The sequence below is a fragment of the Pinus tabuliformis genome, chromosome 8, assembly GCF_031772625.1.
Source record: "Pinus tabuliformis cultivar Carrire ecotype Pingquan chromosome 8, CPIR1, whole genome shotgun sequence".
Taxonomy (NCBI): domain Eukaryota; kingdom Viridiplantae; phylum Streptophyta; class Pinopsida; order Pinales; family Pinaceae; genus Pinus; species Pinus tabuliformis.
The window spans coordinates 239,725,434-239,745,707 of NC_142294.1; the positions used below are offsets into that span (position 1 = coordinate 239,725,434).

General features: G+C 34.3%; 1 pseudogene; it reads right to left on the reverse strand.

Moving 5' to 3' along the window:
• Window positions 1-1,636: 1,636 nt before the first annotated feature.
• On the reverse strand, window positions 1,637-8,832 carry LOC149235028 (berberine bridge enzyme-like D-2 pseudogene; annotated as a pseudogene).
• Window positions 8,833-20,274: the final 11,442 nt, after the last annotated feature.

Consider the following 20,274-nt stretch of genomic DNA (forward strand, 5'->3'; position numbering starts at 1 on the left):
TTAATGTCTTGCTTCTCACATTTCTCATGTTCATATATATGAGTGCAAAATTTCTTATAAACATCTCACCTATGTGTGCCTTAAAACTATTGTCCATATCTCCACTACATAATAAGCATTAATCCATTCACAGTTGAAATAAGATAAAAACAAAACTAATATTCAAAATGGGAAAGCTAAAATTATATGATAGAGAGTTCAATAAAAAAAGAAATACAAATTATATTAATATTAATTGTATTTTTAAAATCAAATTATAATAATAAATAATTTAAAAATAAATGAAAAACCAAAATTAGTTTTAATATAAGAGATTAAATTATAATTAAAATAATCCAAAAAAAAAATATTAAAAAATGTGTAATCTTACTTAATATCATTTGAATAAAAAATTACCAAAAGCAAAAAAGTTGGCAATGCACTAATCCCTAAGAAGAAGACGCAGAAAAAGGAGAGACAATAGAAAAGACAAGATGAGCACAACTTTGTTTTAACTCCGCAACCCAACAACAAACCACAACAGCATGAGCAGCACTTATCAGGAAAGGAAGTGGAAAGGAAGTGAGTGGTAGCAAAGGAATCCATGGATCAGAGGTGAAATGAAGTGAGTGTTAGCAAACGAATACATGGATCAGAGGTGAAAGGAAGTGAGTGGTAGAAAAGGAAGACAAGATCAGAGGTGAAAGGAAGTGAGTGGTAGAAAAGGAATACATGGATCAAAGGGATCGGATTTTGACAAAGAATATCCAAGAAATACAAAAGAGAATCAAATGTCTATTGTAACATCCACTCCAAACACTGGTGGTTCGCTAAAAGTGGAAAAGAAAAAAGATAGAAAAGAATAGATGAGTTTATTTTTTATGGATTTTGAAAAATCAAGATGTGATATTATTGCATATACTTTTTAGTATCTACAACAAATAATTTGGGCATTATAAAAAAAAAAATTAGATTAAAAAAATAATACTTTTTCCTAATATTAAAAACTAAAATCTAATAAAATTTAGAACTTTTTACTAATATTAAAAACTAAAATTAATAAAAAATATCTAATAAAAATAGAAATGAAATGATAACTTAATAAAAAAGGTCGGACTAAAATCAAAATTACAATGTAATGAAGCTTTATTTAACCAAAATAAAATTAACTATGTCAACAACATTTTAATTCAACGAGCAAATCTGATTTTGGCTAGATCTCATTTTCGTAAAATCTATATGCATAAATGTAATGAATGGACCATTCTAATCAATAAAATTATAATAATAATAATAATGATGATGATGGTTGTTTAAGCGATTTCAATGGAGCTATTACAAAGTTCCATATAATATAGAAAAGGAAAGAATGTATTAAAAAAAATAATGTAAAAACCTATAGTAGATTACAATTCTGAAGGTATAATAAATTTATGGCATTTGAATAAAATAAACAATTGGGACAATCTCAACCGCGCTAATAGTCGGCAGGTTATATAAATCATAATGTAAAATTCGATTCGACGTGAAATGGTAAAGACTTGACGTAGTAATTGAGAAGCGAAGCGAATTAGACCGAAACATGAATGCCCGAGAAACTACATCCCAAATTGGAAATTGATAAAACTTAATCGTGCACTCTTGCATTTCTACATGGTGATAAATATAACAGTCGTGCTGTATTTTTATCGTAAAGCGTAAGAAGCAAATTCATCCCCAAAAACATACAGATTCGTCGTGAATTCACCACAATTGATGTTCGGCGTTCCAAGGAGTGCCACGCCATTATGGACTGAAGTGGCTTAAGCTGTAGCCTTATTTTGGATTACAATCAACAAAATGATTAGACATTAGGGATAATCAATTATTTCTCGGAGGAATGCTCTGAGAATTTCTGAAAAAGTTGTGAGGATCAACCTCTGTTTTGGCCTTCACAAGTCCGTCGAAATTGTCGTGGAAATACTTCTTACCCCATGCTTCGGCTTCTGTGACTCTGGCAGTTCCATTGTCTGCACTGCCCAGATCCAGATCCAAATAATTAACATAAGCAGATCTAGGAGAAGAAGAAACATAAGGAGCCATGTATGCGTAAAGCTTTCGCATATAATTAAGGTAGTGTTCGTCGTCACTGCTGTTGTTCCATACGACCTTGTACTGTATGTCGAATATGTTTGCAGCTCTGCGAGGGAAGGGTATCGCAGAGGAAGGAATCCTGTCCATAATTCCTGCCAAAGGAGAGAAAATTGCATACGCGCTCACGTCTTCTTCCATGATGTCCCACAATCCCTGGAGACCTGATCATTAGGACAGCGGGGTTGTTGCCATATCCGATTTTATTTTGAAATGGACTTTGTTGGAATAGTATCTGTTTGTCAGTTCGCTCACGTTAGCAGCCCCTCCGATGAAGGACGTAGACTCGATCCAGCTCATTTCACTGCACTCGTTCTCCGCCATCTTCAACTCCGGGAACGTGATGTTCACAATCTTCAAGAACTGCTCCTTACGTCCCAGATACATCCCTTGGAACGACGCGTTCATATCCCTTTTCGTCCCAGCTCCTTCGACTTTAATTCCAAAGAACTGCACACGCATGAACAGGTCCTCTTCCACGAAAGGCATGATGTATTGCCATCGGTGGATGGTATCCGTCACCACGTCTCGGCCGGTTCTTGAGACTTGAAAGGCCGTGAGAATGGTGGGAACGCTCACCAGCTTTATTTTCAACGCACTAACCACACCCCAGCTGCCTCCTCCACCACCTGTCAGTGCCCAGAACACATCATCACCCATCGCTTTCTTGTCCATAATTTCACCGGAGGCTTTAACGAGCAATGCGTCGATCACATTATCCGCTGCGACGCCATATTTTCTAGAGGGGAAACTCAGCCTGCCTCCTGCGATATGGCCGCCGGAGCCAACAGTGGGGCAAATCCCGGCAGGAAATGCATGGTTGTTGGTCTTGTTTGCAATCCCAGAATAAATTTGGCCCAACGTAGCGCCGGCTTCCACCCACGCTGTCATGGAATTGATGTCGACATGGACGTTGTCGAATTTCATGAGATGAATGAGAACGAAGTGAACGTGGGAGGTGTAAGAGAGGCCCTCGTAGCTGTGTCCCCCGCTCGGGACTCGAATTTCCTGTTAGAAACTGCTATTAGAAACAGCAAAAGGCTCATTGCTTTTTAACGTTAAAGCAGTTTCTAATCTTAATGTGACCCGATCTAATCTTAAAGCATTTAGATTTTATCCTAAAGCAGTTTCTAATCTAAAGCATTAGATCTTAAGCGTTGAATTGGTATATGATGGACGTACCAGATTAGAGTTAAATAATATATAAAGGATTGGGTCCTCTCTCTCCCACACACAAGAGTTGTATTCTTCTCCATCAAGAAACACATAAAGGAAGTGAGGGCAAGAGGAGAGAAACCGAATTCTGAGAAGAAGAGTAGCAGCTGTCAGGAGACAGAAGACAGAAGATGGCAGTCATTACATCTTCCGCTGTTAGTCAAGGTATGTCATCTTACATAATAGATCATATTAAGTTTTGTTAGTGAAATATTTGGTATTGATGATCTTTGGGCTGTCAGTAGAAATATTTTACATTTGGTATCAGAGCCACCAATCAATAACTGAATATTTCCTATGATTGCAATTGGTCTTCGTATACTGTTAGTCAAGCGCTTCACGTTAGTTAAATTCTATGCTTGCTCACCGGTTCCGGCTATTTAAATTCTATACTCCGGCAGTGTATACTGTGTAAGTCCTGCGCATGTAACTTTTGATCCGTAGATTAAGATTAAGACTCTGTTCGTATTATTGAAAGCCATGGAACCCCACTTATTATTAGAATTTGTTAAGATATTGGGGAGGTTTGTCTTGAACCCAAAATTGGCTCGTCCGATCCTGTTTTCATGAATCTGGAATGTTGCCGCGTATGTATATATTATTCACAAGATGGTGTATTTGTTTTCGTCATTCGTTTTCAAAATTAAATACTCTTAAACCCTGGTCCCATGGAGCACATACGTCCTTTACATTTTCCCCTTGCGCTGGAACTGATGGGAAAAACGTCTGTCGTATATGCTAGTTCCATGCCCGCAGGGCAGAGTAGATTTACGTGGATAACGATAACTCAAAGCGCTGAGACCAAAGCCGGTTTCTTTGGGACCGGTGGGTAATTGAGGGTAATTTGACTTTACAGGAGCTGCTAGATTGGTTTCAAGCTAAAGGTTTACCTAGCCATAGCATATCGTGTATGCAAACCATACTTTATAACAAGATTTTCCCCAAACAATGTGAAAGACTGAATTCTTAGAACGTTTTTTTGGATTTTAGGGCAAGATTTATGCACTTTTGGCATTGTTTGAAATTTGGGCTTCTCTGGAGAATAACTATGAATCCCCTCAATATCGAAATGTATACTATAATCACATAAGGGTATTGACTGTATTGAATTTTATGCCCACCCAAACAATAATACTAAAGCTAAAGTAATGCGATATGGGGCCGATATGGTGAATAAATTCATCGTGACCATCGTTATTACTTGCCGTCCTGTCTCAACCGCCGTATTGTGATTTTTTCATCATTTTGTATTTGCTGTAATGGAATCTGCGAAACTCTAAGTTGTTCCGTGGTGGTTGAGTGGTAAAAATCAAGGTTTTGGTTGCTGCTAGCTTGAGGCGTAAGATTTTGGCCCATAGTGGAATCAATAACAGCATATAAATATCTTGATATAATCCATTATATATTTTGTACAAGAACATGCTCTATAGAATAATGTGTTGGAAATTTATTTTTTCCACAGAGTGATCGCGTTGATAATAGAAGTTATTGACGTTTGATTGTTTTGCCATATAATGATGGATCCATATAATGATGGATCTCTATAGTAATTGTTCTATGACTGATTGTTTCGCATCAAGTATGTGTTATAAATTATTTATGCACATGAGATTTATGATCACCAAAGTGGTCAAAATCAGAATGTTGTTTTGCATAAGGTATGTGTTATAAATACACATGAGATTTATGATTTTGTTAATCACCAAAGTGGTCAAAATCAGAATAATCATTTAGTGCATAAGTGACATAATGATTATTGATAGAAATTGCCAGTTATAATAATACCAATTAAGAACTGGCGTCACTAATGATAAAACCTGAGAACTTACCCAAAGGAAAGTCTTGTTCTATAACTAGTTGACATGATGAGGTTTGATAAATATTTTGATTAAATAAATATTGATCATCCAAAGATGTCAGTTCTATTTAATTGAATATATTTATTACCTACTTATGTTTTGGTATTTAATTATGTTAAGTATAAGATAGTATCTACCTAAAGGAGTGCTATATTATACTATTATGTCTACATCTGAATCGCGTTAGTTATGAGCTTATAGTTATTTCATTTTTGATTTCAAGGGATTTCTTACGATTCGAACCATAAATCCAAATGAAGATCGTTTCTCTTTATGGGAAACGGAATGAAATCTTCAATTGAAGGCATTGGGACTTATCGTCTAATTCTAGAAAGTGGATATGTATTAGACTTATACAGTACCCTTTATGTACCTTCATTATCTAGAAACCTTATTTCCGTAAGTAAGTTGGATAATTCTGGTTTTAGATGTATGTTTGGATCTGGCTGTTTTGATTTATATAAGAATACTGATAATGTTGGTTCTGGTATTCTAATTGATGGTTTATATAAATTGAAACTGAATGACACTTATGCGAATTCCTTGTTGAATGTAGTAAATAATGTTGGATGTAAACGTAGCAGGTTGAATGAAAATTCTGCTTTCTTGTGGCATAAACGACTAGGTCATATATCCAAAGAAAGAATGATGAGATTAGTAAGTAATGAAATTTTGTCAAATTTGGACTTTAGTGATCTAGAATTATGTGTGGATTGTATTAAAGGTAAACAAACCAAACATAATAAGAAAGGAGCCACTAGAAGCAGCCAGCTTCTTGAAATAATACACACTGATATTTGCGGACCTATGGACACTCCAGCCTTTAATGGAGAAAAGTATTTCATCACTTTCATTGACGATTTTTCCCGTTATGGTTATGTCTATTGGCTTCATGAAAAATCTCAATCTGTGAATGTCCTTGAGACATTTGTAAAGGAAGTTGAGAGGCAATTAGATAAAAAGGTGAAAATCATAAGGTCTGATAGAGGTGGTGAATATTATGGTAAATATAATGAGTCAGGCCAGTGTCTAGGTCCATTTGCAAAATTCCTCGAAAGTCATGGCATATGTGCGCAATACACAATGCCAGGTACACCACAGCAAAATGGTGTAGCAGAAAGGCGCAATAGGACGTTAATGGATATGATTAGGAGTATGATGTCAGATTCTACACTACCTAAGAATTTGTGGTCGTATGCTCTCAAAACCGCTAACTATTTGTTGAATAGGGTTCCTAGTAAAGCTGTTCAAAAGACTCCTTTTGAGTTATGGACTAACAGGAAACCTAGCTTAAGACACCTGCATGTTTGGGGTTGTCCAGCGGAAGCGAGAATTTATAATCCACATGAAAAGAAATTAGATTCTCGAACGATCAGTGGGTATTTTTTAGGTTACCCTGAGAAATCTAAAGGGTATGTGTTTTACTGTCATAATCATAGTCCAAGAATTGAAGAAACTGGTAATGCAAGATTCATTGAGAATGGTGAAGTCAGTGGGAGTACTAGAAGAGAAATAGTAGAAATAAAGGAAACAAGGGTAAATGTTACATTGCCTAGAATAGTTCCTCCATCTACTATTACTCCAAATGTTGTTCCAGGTGTTGTAGAACAGCATGATGATAATGAACAACATATAAATGAAGAAGTACTTCCTGAAGGAAATGACTTACATAATACTGATATGCATGAACCACAACAAGTAGCATTAAGAAGACCTCAAAGAAATCGTAGGTCAGCTATTTCTGATGATTATGTGGTTTATATGCAAGAATCAGATTATGATATTGGAATCAATAAGGATCCAGTTTCGTTTTCACATGTTGTAGAAAGTAAAGAGTCAAAGGAATGGATTAATGCCATGAAAGAAGAAATGAAATCCATGCAACATAATGAAGTTTGGGATCTTGTTGAGTTACCACATGGCTGTAAAAGAGTCGGATGCAAATGGGTTTTTAAAACCAAACACGACTCTAGTGGTAATATCGAACGGTATAAAGCTAAGACTTGTTGCTAAGGGTTACACTCAGAAAGATGGTGTTGATTACAAGGAGACATTTTCTCCTGTTTCGAAAAAGGACTCACTAAGAATAATAATGACATTAGTAGCTCATTATGATTTGGAGTTGCATCAAATGGATGTGAAAACAGCTTTTTTGAATGGAGATCTTGATGAGGATGTTTATATGGATCAACCTGAGGGTTTTTCTGTAGAAAGTAAAGAACAATTGGTGTGTAAACTTAAGAAGTCAATATATGGGCTTAAACAAGCATCCCGGCAATGGTATATTAAGTTCAATACCATTATTACATCTTTTGGTTTTAAGGAAAATATGGTTGATCACTGTATATACCGAAAGATCAGTGGGAGCAAGTTTATTTATCTGGTCCTTTATGTTGATGACGTCTTGCTTGCTGCAAATAATTTAAGTATATTGCATGAGACTAAGGAATTTCTCTCAACGAAAGATTACATGCTCATCCAATGAATCGGAAGTGATTGGATATAGCGATTCAGATTTTGCTGGATGCATCGATACTAGAAAATCGACTTTTGGTTACCTCTTTATGTTTGCTCAAGGTGCCATATCATGGAAAAGTGCGAAACAGACTATCGTTGCTTCATCCACTATGGAGGCAGAATTTGTGGCATGTTTTGAAGCCACAATTCATGCATTATGGTTGCGGAACTTTATTTCAGGACTTGCGGTTGTCGACACCATTAGCAAGCCGCTGAAAATTTATTGTGATAACTCTGCAACAGTATTTTTCTCAAAGAACGACAAGTACTCTAAAGGTGCCAAACATATAGAACTGAAGTATCTTGTTGTGAAAGATGAGGTTCAGAAACAAAGAGTGTCAATCATGCACATCAGGACAGAACTTATGATTACAGACCCTTTGACGAAAGGGTTACAACCAAGACAATTTAAGGAACATGTTCAAAGAATGGGTCTTGGTTGTATTAATAATAATTGATGTGTGACATTCTGAGCTCTTTTATGTGTTTCTGATATACAATCATGTGTTTCTTGTTTTAATGTAGTAGTACGTATTTTATGGAATTTTAAATAAGAAAGAGTCTTATAAAGATATTATGTTTAATCATTATGATATAAGACATTATGTGGACCATTATGTTGTTTTATATAAATTATGAGTATGAATTGATGGATTGCTAGTATTGTAGTATATGGAAGGGAATGCATTGAATTAATAGTGCACAACCGCCATAACTCTCAGCAATTTATCATAGTATGATGTTCAACACTTAATATTATGAATAGTCGAGTCAAGTGGGAGAATGTTAGAAACTGCTATTAGAAACAGCAAAAGGCTCATTGCTTTTTAACGTTAAAGCAGTTTCTAATCTTAATGTGACCCGATCTAATCTTAAAGCATTTAGATTTTATCCTAAAGCAGTTTCTAATCTAAAGCATTAGATCTTAAGCGTTGAATTGGTATATGATGGACGTACCAGATTAGAGTTAAATAATATATAAAGGATTGGGTCCTCTCTCTCCCACATACAAGAGTTGTATTCTTCTCCATCAAGAAACACATAAAGGAAGTGAGGGCAAGAGGAGAGAAACCGAATTCTGAGAAGAAGAGTAGCAGCTGTCAGGAGACAGAAGACAGAAGATGGCAGCCATTACATCTTCCGCTGTTAGTCAAGGTATGTCATCTTACATAATAGATCATATTAAGTTTTGTTAGTGAAATATTTGGTATTGATGATCTTTGGGCTGTCAGTACAAATATTTTACATTTCCCACCCGTTTTGCACGCAGCACACCACGCTATTCTTCACTTGCTCTTTGTTTTGTGGTAAAACTATCACATAAGGTTTTCTCACGCCGGGCTCTGCAAATCGAAGGTTTTGCAGGGAAAAATTGAGCAGAACATCGAACTCCGAAGTAGAAGACGATGACATGGTCGTGACATTTTTTAAACCGTGGTCATGCAAGCATGATATCAATCCATCGCCCGAATCACGGGCGGTCGTAACTGCTATTAACAGATGCAACAACATCCATAAAGCAGTAAATAAAGGGCTCATACAATACTTCGCCATCGTCAATTATTTATCAGTCCATCGCCCATATCACGGGCGGTCGTCAAGCATGATATCAGTCCATCGCCCGAATCACGGGCGGTCGTAACTGCTATTGACAGATGCAACAACATTCATAAAGCAGTAAATAAAGGGCTCATATAATACTTCGCCATCGTCAATGATTTATCGATGCAATATTCATTCAGAGAAGCAGAAATAAATGTATTGGCAAATGGATGCAATCAATCAGAGAACAAAAGCTAAATCTATTGTTAGATGGGATGAGATTTAATGATTCCTCAACATTTCGTTGCCAATATTTATAGATGTCCGATTGGATAAAGTGTAATGTCCTAATTCGATAACGCTGAAAGTGAACGTTGGAAGTAGTTGGTCGATACGGGACACAATCCGATGTAATCCTGTAACTCCAAACATGCTGAAAACCTTTAAAAACCTTCTGCTCAAAGTGGACTATCTCAGGTTTTGTATTACCTGAATTTGTCAACAGCATACTCTGCTACAAAGTTGGTACCCTAAAAAGATGTTATACGTTGACTATTCCCTTAAGAAACCAAAGTGATGAGTAAAACGAATAATTTAATCCATTCAGCACGCGGCAATCCGTTGGCAAACTTGATTAGATAAATCGCTTCGCGTAGCAATCCTCTTGAACATTGAATTCCGGCGGCCTTCATTATATAAATATTTTATTTTTAAGTGTTTCGGTCTTCTCTGTATAATTAATGTTTTTCTTAATAAGTTCAATGATGGACATGCATTTATTAAAAAATAGTGAACGACATAAGTTCTGTTATTGCTACACGTGTTTGATAAACCAAAGAAATAAAAACACGTGTTGGATTTTCATGCCATGCTAAATGGACGATTGAATAAACCAAAGAGATATTCTGATTCTGATTCTGAGTAATCTTTTAAAAGTTTTGGTCCATCGTTATTTCAGTCATCATGTACAACCATTATTTTATTCATTCTTTGTAATCATTTTTTATAACGTAGTTTTGCGAGAAATTACAGTTTTATATCATTTAAATTTTATTTTTAAATATAAAAAAATTCAATATTATACCATTCTAATTATTAAAATTGTTTCTCTTTCAAATTTTTATATGAAATTAATAAAAAAAAAGAATTCAACACTTTTAAGAATTTTCAAAACTAAAATTTGCAGTTTCAGATTTAAAGTATAGTATATTTAAAAGAAAACATGTCATTAAAACCTTAAAACTACTCATAAATCAATATTTAAAATATATATAAATCTGTATCTGTAAATTGCTGGGCAAAAGTATTAAATGTAATAATGGTATCCTCGGTCATCTCAAACAGTCATGATAATATTAAAATGTCCATAATGTGATATATTAAAAGTCACGTTTCGAGTATTGAATATGTCAATGCCATGGTGTCTCTAGGTGGTACGATAAGGCTAAGAGTGGTCCATATTGGATAGCGAGATATAATTCAGTTACATATAATTGTTTATCGCTGATACTGCATGAAACAAACAAGGAAGCATCAATATTGCTTATATTTAATTTGTTTTGCGCGGACATCGGGCCGGAAACAAACAAGGAAGCATCATGATTGCTTAGATTTAATTTGTTTTGCGCAGACATCGGGCCGGAAAGGTTCGACGTTATTAAGTGGCTTGGACAGGGTATTCAGCTGATTTACTCGTACTAGTGAACCTTATGGCTTGTACTAATTACGCTTCTTTCAATCTTTATGGTTGTGTTTAACCTGCTAAGTGGGTTATAAGAACTGCGAGGCTGATCTAGCTCAGCACTCACGAGTGTTATGCATATCAAAAAGCCTAGCAAGATAAACAATGGAAATTCCGTAGCAGTAGTCCTTGCCGTATTGCCTGTAAACGCAAAACAAATATTATTATTTGTGAATCTAAACCTCTGTTTTGATCAACATTTTGGGGAAAACCATTCCCATGTGTCTTTGAAATTAAAATGGGTTGTTTTGCAAGATCTGTTTAACAATGCTTTCTATTTCCATATAGTTTTATTCTTGGACGTTAAAGTTTGATTCATTTTTAATGATATTTATATTGTTTTAGTTTATGTTCTATTTCTCAACGTAAAGTAATTCTAAGACAAGGATGGACATTGAAATTTGATTCACTTCCATTAATATTTATGCTATTATTTCTAATGATGCTTATATTGTTTTATCTCAATTTCTGTTTTTCAATGTGAAGTAAAGCAATTTTCAGACAAGATGTTTTAGGCTTTCACAATGAAGATGGTTTAGCCTTTTATTCTTACGGAGTCCGGTATTGACATGTACATTACTGTGAATATTGGCTTCTTTGTAAATCTATTTGATCTCTTATTTTTTTTTTCAATGTAAAGAAAAGCAATTTTCTGACACTGAAGATGTTTTAGGCTTTCACAAGGAAGATGTTTTAGCCTTTGATTCTTATGGAGTCCAGTGTTGACATGTACATTATTGTGAATATTGGCTTCTTTCTGAATCTATTTGATCCCCTATTTTTTTCCTATAGCCAAGAGGGTTAAACCTAGGATTCATATAACTTAGAAGAGGGTTCAAGGATATATTGTGAAAAATCACTAGAGATGGCATTTGTGTCAACTAACATGGTTGAAATATTCATATAAGCTAGAAGAGGGTTCAAGGATATATTGTGAGAAATCAGTAGAGATGGCATTTGTGTCAACTAACATGGATGAAAGATTCATATAACGTGGAAGAGGGTTCAAGGATATATTGTGAGAAATAAGTAGAGATGACGAGATGGCATTTGTGTCAACTAACATGGACGAAATATTGGCTAACATTCTATAATCAACAACTACAAGAGAAACATGCATTGAGTGAGTTATTAAATAGTAGTTTCAGCCATGGACCTGTCACATACCCCGGTAACCTCGCATGTCAAAGTAGGGAGTTAGAATTTTTTATACAATTACCACAAGTAATTAATCAAATCACAACTCCACAAATCATCACTAACCATTAGATATACTATTCATTAGTACATCAAGCAAATTGCCATCAAAGACAGTAAGTTTCATAAACATGGCGTAGGCTTTAACCATCACTGTAATAACACAAACTGTCTTATGAATCCATGCATCCATTTCTTGATATCCTTAACCATTTTAGATAATCATGTACTAAGACATTATGGTTGTCACATCAAATAAAGAACCATCATCATAAAGGATTCAACATCATCCAATTGACACAAAAGGCAATCACATCAATCACACCATAGAACACGGATATACCCTGGAAACCCTGTAGGGTGAAAACCAGCAAACGTTTAATCTTATTATTAAACGCTCGTGAGGGTTTTCACCCCTCACTCAATGGTTTATAAGGGATTCCATCCCTTAACCACTGTCTTAAAATCTTTACAATGAATTATCATTAAGCTGTCACATAACTAGCTAAAGCTATTACAATTTACATGTAATCTTTTATTTACATACCGCCACATGCAACATTCCTTGTGGCACAATTGTTCTAGCAATGGACAATACTGCAGCTTGACTTCATCTGCATGGACGAATAATTTTTTTTCCTGCCATAATGTTAAACATCACTTTCCTTGGCACCATCTGCCATCGTTTCCTGTCAATGCGGTCATCAACAATCTTGGCAACAAGATTAGTTACAATATTATTCAAACAATAATCAACATCTAAAGAGATCTTTTAACAACTGCTCATATGCATGAGCACGCATAACATACTAGCTAACTAGCATATATATATACCCAAATAATACTGTTTGACCTCCACAATGTTTGCTAATGCAAGAGTTCTAACTCATTAGCCCATGTAAAACCGAGGAAAGAACCAAAACCAGGTTCCTATTTTCCAAGATAAATCTTCGTAAATAACAGCCATAATGATACTCTTTCACCGCATGCATTATCATATGTTTTCTTCATCAAGAAAATACATCAAATAATCATTTCTATCTGCATGCATTAACCAATTTTCTACTAAGAAAACATATAATTTAAACACTCTTTTACTGCACATAAACAAAGAGTATTACACGAGGTCAACTTATCTCTCTTTCCTCGCCATAGCGCATGTTGAGGTCCTATATGGATTCATGAAGCGATTTGACAGCTTCCATGAGATCTTCATGTTCCCCAAACTTCATACAAATCTTCAATAATTACTTCAGAGAAATGCAGGAGCCTTCATAGATCCAGTCTTCCAATACATAGGCGACAACATTGTGAATCGATTTGGGCATATCTTGAAACAATTGTGAGAGATTGTTATTCTGAAATCTGCCTTGAACAATGAGGAAATGGCTATGAGGCAAATGGATCGAATCCCTCCGTCATCTCTTGCTCCGAATACCAAGAATCAGTTCTCAATGTTCAAAGAACTACAGCTTGACCTTACTCTTACAGGAAACTATCAATGAGTTCGGGTTACCATTGGAGAACGGGTCTAAGGGCTGACAAAAGAACAGCCACATATTTCCACATCAAAGAAACAGTGCTGCTATCTGAGAAATATGAAAGGCCCCCAAGCTGGAAGAAAACCAAATCCCAATCCAAAACAGGGCATTAGAGCCAAGTGATCAAGTTTAGGGAGCGGGCAAAATGGAGCTGAATAAACTAACTCCAGGAAAGAGCAACGAGACACCCGAAATCCGGCGATTTCTCCCAAAAATATATTCTTATCTCTGTCGCTGGCCTGTTTATCCAGGAGGCGCTCCAAGGACTCAGCTAAAACCTGGAAGTCAGAGTTCTGTAGCAGGGTTTCTAAGAGCTGATCCATTGCTGTTGGAGCCGAGAGCAGAATGTGGTGTGCATGCGCCTCGAAACCGTGACCTCTGTAGCAGGACCGCTTCAACTGCGGTTCCCACCGGCAGACGTCCATTCCCAACTCCGGTGGAAGAAAACGCCTATCCATATAATGCACTTAAAACTTGCTTTTATGTATTGCTGTATCCTCCTACCAACCGTATAAGTATAATGCACTTTGGGTGGCTGCAGCCATGCTTCACTTCGGGTGGCTGTAGTCATGCTACGATTGTTCCAGAAAAAAAAATACCCACGGAACAATGCGCTGAAAATCACACCCGCGCATCTCACTGCAGAATCCGTGATGTCGGCCATTAACCATATTCTCATACTCAAATCATTCCCACTCCTATCACCGACACTAGATCCCGTTTCCAGAATCAGTTATCACCGGCGTGGAGGATGAATAGGTTCCGCGCACAATTCGCCAACATGTTCCCCATAATTAATTTTATGAATAACAAGAATTAGTTGTTGGAACTAATTCGTAATCTTTTCTTTTAAAAAGAATTACTATTTCATAACTGAATAACTTACGCCAAGTTGTTACCATAGGGTTGTTACATATCTATGTAAGAGCTTATATGCCAAAGCCATTTTCAGCTTATATCCCAATAAGCTGAAAAAGCCATTTTCACCTTATATCCCAATGAGCTAAAAATCACACTGAGATCTTAAGCTTGTTAGAAATTTTACAGGGGCAAAGGAGTTTTCCTCAACAAATCAGTTGTGGCTAGCAATTCACAACTAGACATATGCTTTCATAAAACAGATATATTTACTCACGCAGTAAATTTAGTCATGAAAGTTTAAAACCAAGTCCCAACAAAACATACTTTGGATTATATTTCAAAACATTTGGTATGATAATTGGAGGTTGCTTCTCCAAGTAAAACAAAAGAATCTTAATGTGATTTACGCTTCACCTGGGTTGCAGAGTAACTCTATGTAAAAACTAGTTTTCATGCGCCCACCAATATTGAAAGTTTAAAACAAAGTCTCAACAAAATAGGAAAATACATTCGTATGATAATTGGAGGCTGCTGCTCCAAGTAAAACAAAAGGATAACTCTCTGTAAAAATAGTTTTCACATGCCCACCAATATTTGTTGCTCCAAGTAAAACAAAAGAATCTTACGAGGGGTTGCTGAATAACTCTCTGTAAAAACTAGTTTTTATGTTCCCACCAATATTTGCTGCTCCAAGTAAAACAAAAAGATCTTACTACAATTTGAGCTTCACCAGGGATTGCGGAGTAACTCTCTGTAAAAACCATAGTTACCAAATTCGAATTCGAATACGAATTCGAATTCGATTCGATACGGAAAAAATTCGATTACCTAAAATACAATACGGAAAAAATTCGAAAGTATAGATCTTCAAAAATAAAATTATTTTTAAATTAAAAATAAAAATCTATATTTACAATATATTTAAAAAGAAATCACATCTTCAAATTCTAAATTTTAATATAACCCTTAAAAATGAAAAATAACAACATTATTTATTAATAACTAAAACAACCCAAATCTACAAAAAAAAATTCAAAAATATAGATCTTCAAAAATAAAATTATTTTTAAATTAAAAGTAAAAATCAATATTTACAATATATTTTTAAAAAATCACATCCTCAAATCCTAAATTTTAATATAACCCTTAAAAATGAAAAATAACAACATTATTTATTAGTAACTAAAACAACCTAAATCTCTCATTTTAGAATTAGCTTTTGAGTAAAGCACACTTTCAAACATTCTACAGAATTCAAAACAGATGGGAGGGGAGAAGCACACCCGAACATTAATTCATTGTTTAGATTTCGTTACTCGTGGGAAAGAGGAAAATTATGAAATTCAAATAGAAAAAAATGGAAATTATATATTTTATAAATAAGAATTTATTTTTCTTTATGATAAGAATTTATTATTTTTAACAAGTATAAACTTACTATTTTTTATTATATTTTAATACAAAATTTATTGTTTTTTACTATTATAATTTTTTTAATATGCAATTTATTATTTAATATACTTTTTTAATATAGAAATTTCTATTTTTATTTTTAAATATTAATTTTTTTATTAACAAAAATTCTTACTAAATTAGATCTTAATTCTAGTTTTTTTAATATAGAAATTTTTGTTTTTAATGTTTTAAATAATATAAAAATATCTATTTTTAAATATTAAATTTTATATTAATAATTTTTTTTAAATTCGATGATAATTATAATATTTTTAAATTATAACTTATGTTTTAATATAAACTAAAAATTATTTAACAGATTCCATCATAATTGTCATATTTTTAACTCACCATTTACGATCTATTATATAAAAAATTTAATATAAAAAAATTATTAAAACAAAATAACCGTATCGAATTCCAATATCCGAATTTGCAGCCGAACCGAATCGTACTGTCGAATTTTCGAATTTTTCTGGCCAGTACGGCCGAACTTGGTAGCTATGGTAAAAACTAGTTTTCACATGCCCATCAATATTTTTTGCACAATTTTCTCCTCACCTCTCCAACTTACACCCACTCTGTTAAAAACTTCAAGAAATTTACACATGTATATCCAAAATACATTTCAACACATAAATTTATTACAAAGTCAAAACATTAAGACACGCGATGGATAAATGTACAAAGTAAGTGATTTTCTCAACTTGCAGAGGTTGCAGACTACAAGTAATAGACTACAAGTAATAGTTGCTAAATGGACGATTGAATAAACCAAAGAGAGAAAACATACAAGTAATAGTTGCTAAATGGACGATTGAATAAACCAAAGAGAGAAAACACACGTTCTGAGCAAGCTTTTAAAAATTTTGGTCAATCATCATCTATAACCATTATTTTATTCATTCTGTGTAATCAATTTTTATAACGTAATTTTGCTAGAAATTACAATTTTATATCGTTTAAATTATATTTTTAAATATAAATAAAATCAATATTATACCATTGTAATTATTAAAATTCTTTCTCTTTGAAATTTTTATATGGAAAAAAAGATCAACACTTTTAAGAATTTTCAAAACTAAAATTTGCAGTTTCAAATTTAAACTATAGTATATTTAAAATAAAACATATTATTAAAACCTTAAAACTATTCATAAATCTATATTTAAAATCCATATAAATCTGTATCTATAAATTGCTGGGCAGGAGTATTAAATGTAATGGTGTCCTCCGTCATGTCAAACAGTCATGATAATATTAAAATTTCAATAATGGGATATATTAAAAGTCACCTTTTGATTTATGAAGAAGTAAATGCCATGGTTTCTCTAGGTGATACATGTCAAAGAGTCATGATAAAAGCATCACGGTTTCTTATATTTAATTTGTTTTTGCGTGGATATCGGGCCGGCAAAGTGGCTTGGACCGGGTAGTCAGCTGATTTACTCCTAGTAGTGAACCTTACAGCTTTTACTAATTATGCTTCTTTGAATCTTTATGGTTGTGTTTAACATGCTAAGTGGGTTATAAGAATTGCGAGGCTGATCTAGCTCAACACTCAAGACTGTTATGCATATCACAAGGGCAACTGCCTAGCAGTAGTCCCTGGCGTATTGCCTGTAAATGCGAAACAAATATTATTATTTGTGAATCTAAACCTCTGTTTGGATCAACATTTTGGGGAAAACCATTCCCACGTCTCTTTGAAATTGAAATGTATTTCTTTGCAAGATCCATTTAACAGTGATTTCAATCTCCATATAATTTTATTCTTGGACATTAAAATTTGATTCATTTCGAATGAAATTTATATTGTCATTTCAAATGATATTTATACTGTTTTAGCTTATGTTCTATTTTTCAATCTAAATTAATTTTGAGACAAGGTTGGACATTGAAGTTTGATTCATTTTGATTGATATTTATACTATCATTTCTAATGATTCTGTTTTTCAATGTAAAACAAAGCAATTGTCAGACAAGGAAGATGTCTTAGTCTTTCTCAAACAAGGAAGATGTTTTAGCCTTTGATTCTTATGGAGTCCGGTGTTGACATGTACATTACTGTGAATATTGGCTTCTTTCTAATCTAGTTGATCACTTATTTTTTTTGTCCTGCAGCCAACAGGATTAAACTTGGGATTCATATAACCTAGAAGAGGGTTCAAGGAAATATTGTGAGAAATCACTGAGATGGCATTTGTGTCTACTAACATGGATGAAATATTCATATAACCTAGAAGAGGGTTCAAGGATATATTGTGATAAATCAGTAGAGATGCCATTTGTGTCAACTAACATGGATGAAAGATTCATATAACCTAGAAGAGGGTTCAAGGATATATTGTGAGAAATAAGTAGAGACTGCATTTGTGTCAACTAACATGGATGAAATATTGGTGAACATTCTATAATCAACAACTACAAGAGAAACATGCATTGAGTGAGTTATTAAACAATTATTCAGTTTCAGCCATGAACCTATCTATGTAAGAGCCTATAAGCCAAAGCCATTTTCACCTTATATCCCAATGAGCTAAAAGTCAGTGTGAGTTCTTACACTTGTTAGAAATTTTACAGGGGAAAAGGAGTTTGCCTCAACAAATTAGTTGTGGCAAGAAAATCACACTTTAATAAAACACATAAATTTACTCACGACACAACAAAGTAAAAACAAAATTGTTGAGTAAATCTAGTCATGAAAGTTTAAAACCAAGCAAAAAAACATACTTTGGATTATATTTCAAAACATAGGAAAATACATTCATATGATAATTTGAGGTTGTGGCTCCAAGTAAAAAAAAAGGATCTTACTCCAATTTACCCTTGACTAGGGTTACAGAGTAACTCTATGTAAAAACTAGATTTCACGTGCCCACCAATATTGAAAGTTCAAAACCAAGTTGAAACAAAACATACTCTGGATTATAATTCAAAACATTGGAAAACAAAAGGATCTTACTGTGATTCACCAGGAGTTGCTGAGTAACTCTCTGTACAAGGTAAGTGATTTTCTCAACTTGCAAAGGTTGCAGACTGCCAGTAATAGTTGTGGCGTAAATGTTTTTCCAGACATATTTACCGAATCTTCATAGTGCTTCAACTATCTGATGTGTTATGGAATGATCAGTGCTACTATTGTCAGTGAAACTATTGGATGCTTCTTAGAGACCCATGAAATGGCTCCACAACCCAAATGAAAAACATATCTTGACATGCTCTTTCTGTCATCAACACTTTCTACCCAGTCACTATCGGTGCAACCAACTAGCCAGAAATCATCTGTTGCTGCATACAAAATACCATATCCGTTTGTCCCATTGACACACCTTAGAATCATTTTCGCTGCTTGCCAATGCGTCCCCTTGGGTGTCTCCATGAACCTCGACACCAAACTCACTGCATACATTATACCTAGCCTAGTGGCAGTCAAATACATCAAGTTGCCTATCATGCTTTTGTATAATTTCGGATTGGCATTGTTGCTACAATATTGTTTGCTCAACTTCAACCCCAAGGAAAAACCCCTCCAAAAAACCCATAATAAATTCTTCTCTTCTTATAGAATCAGTTCAAATGAGAAATCCAAGACCTGAACACCAAAGTCAATACCTCCTCCAAGCACTGAATGAACCCTCCAAGGATATCCTCCAAAATATACAAATATTGACCAAGTCAACAAATGTCAAACCTCTTCCAGTCTGCTCCACTTCAAAATTTTAACCTTCTACTTCAAACCTATAGTTCATACCTACAATTTTCGACCTCCCAGTAGTTGCAAAAACCTTAACTTTCACACATGTGAGAGAGGAAAAGTTTAGGTTTTTCTTCATTTCCTTGATTTCTTCTTCATTCCTTGAACTTCACTTTTGTTTCGTCCTTATTCCTTACTTCAAATATAACTTTTCTTATATACATTGAAAGTGTGCCTAATGAGTTCAAAGTTGCTTCTATATATGTTTTTCATCAGGCCGAACAACCTCTTCCAGGTCGACTTCTCACAGTTGGGGCCAACTTGGTCTTGGAGGTCTTCTTGACTTTTTATACACAAAAGTAAATTATTTTACATATTATTACAACCTGCCCAAATGGGCCTTATACAAACAATATCGACTTTCTTGAATCATCACAATAAATCTTATGAATTGACAAACCCTAAAAGCATGAAGAACATTCTTAACCTAGTTGACCAATCAAGAGAAGCATGAAACACATGTCAGAAAACAATAATTTT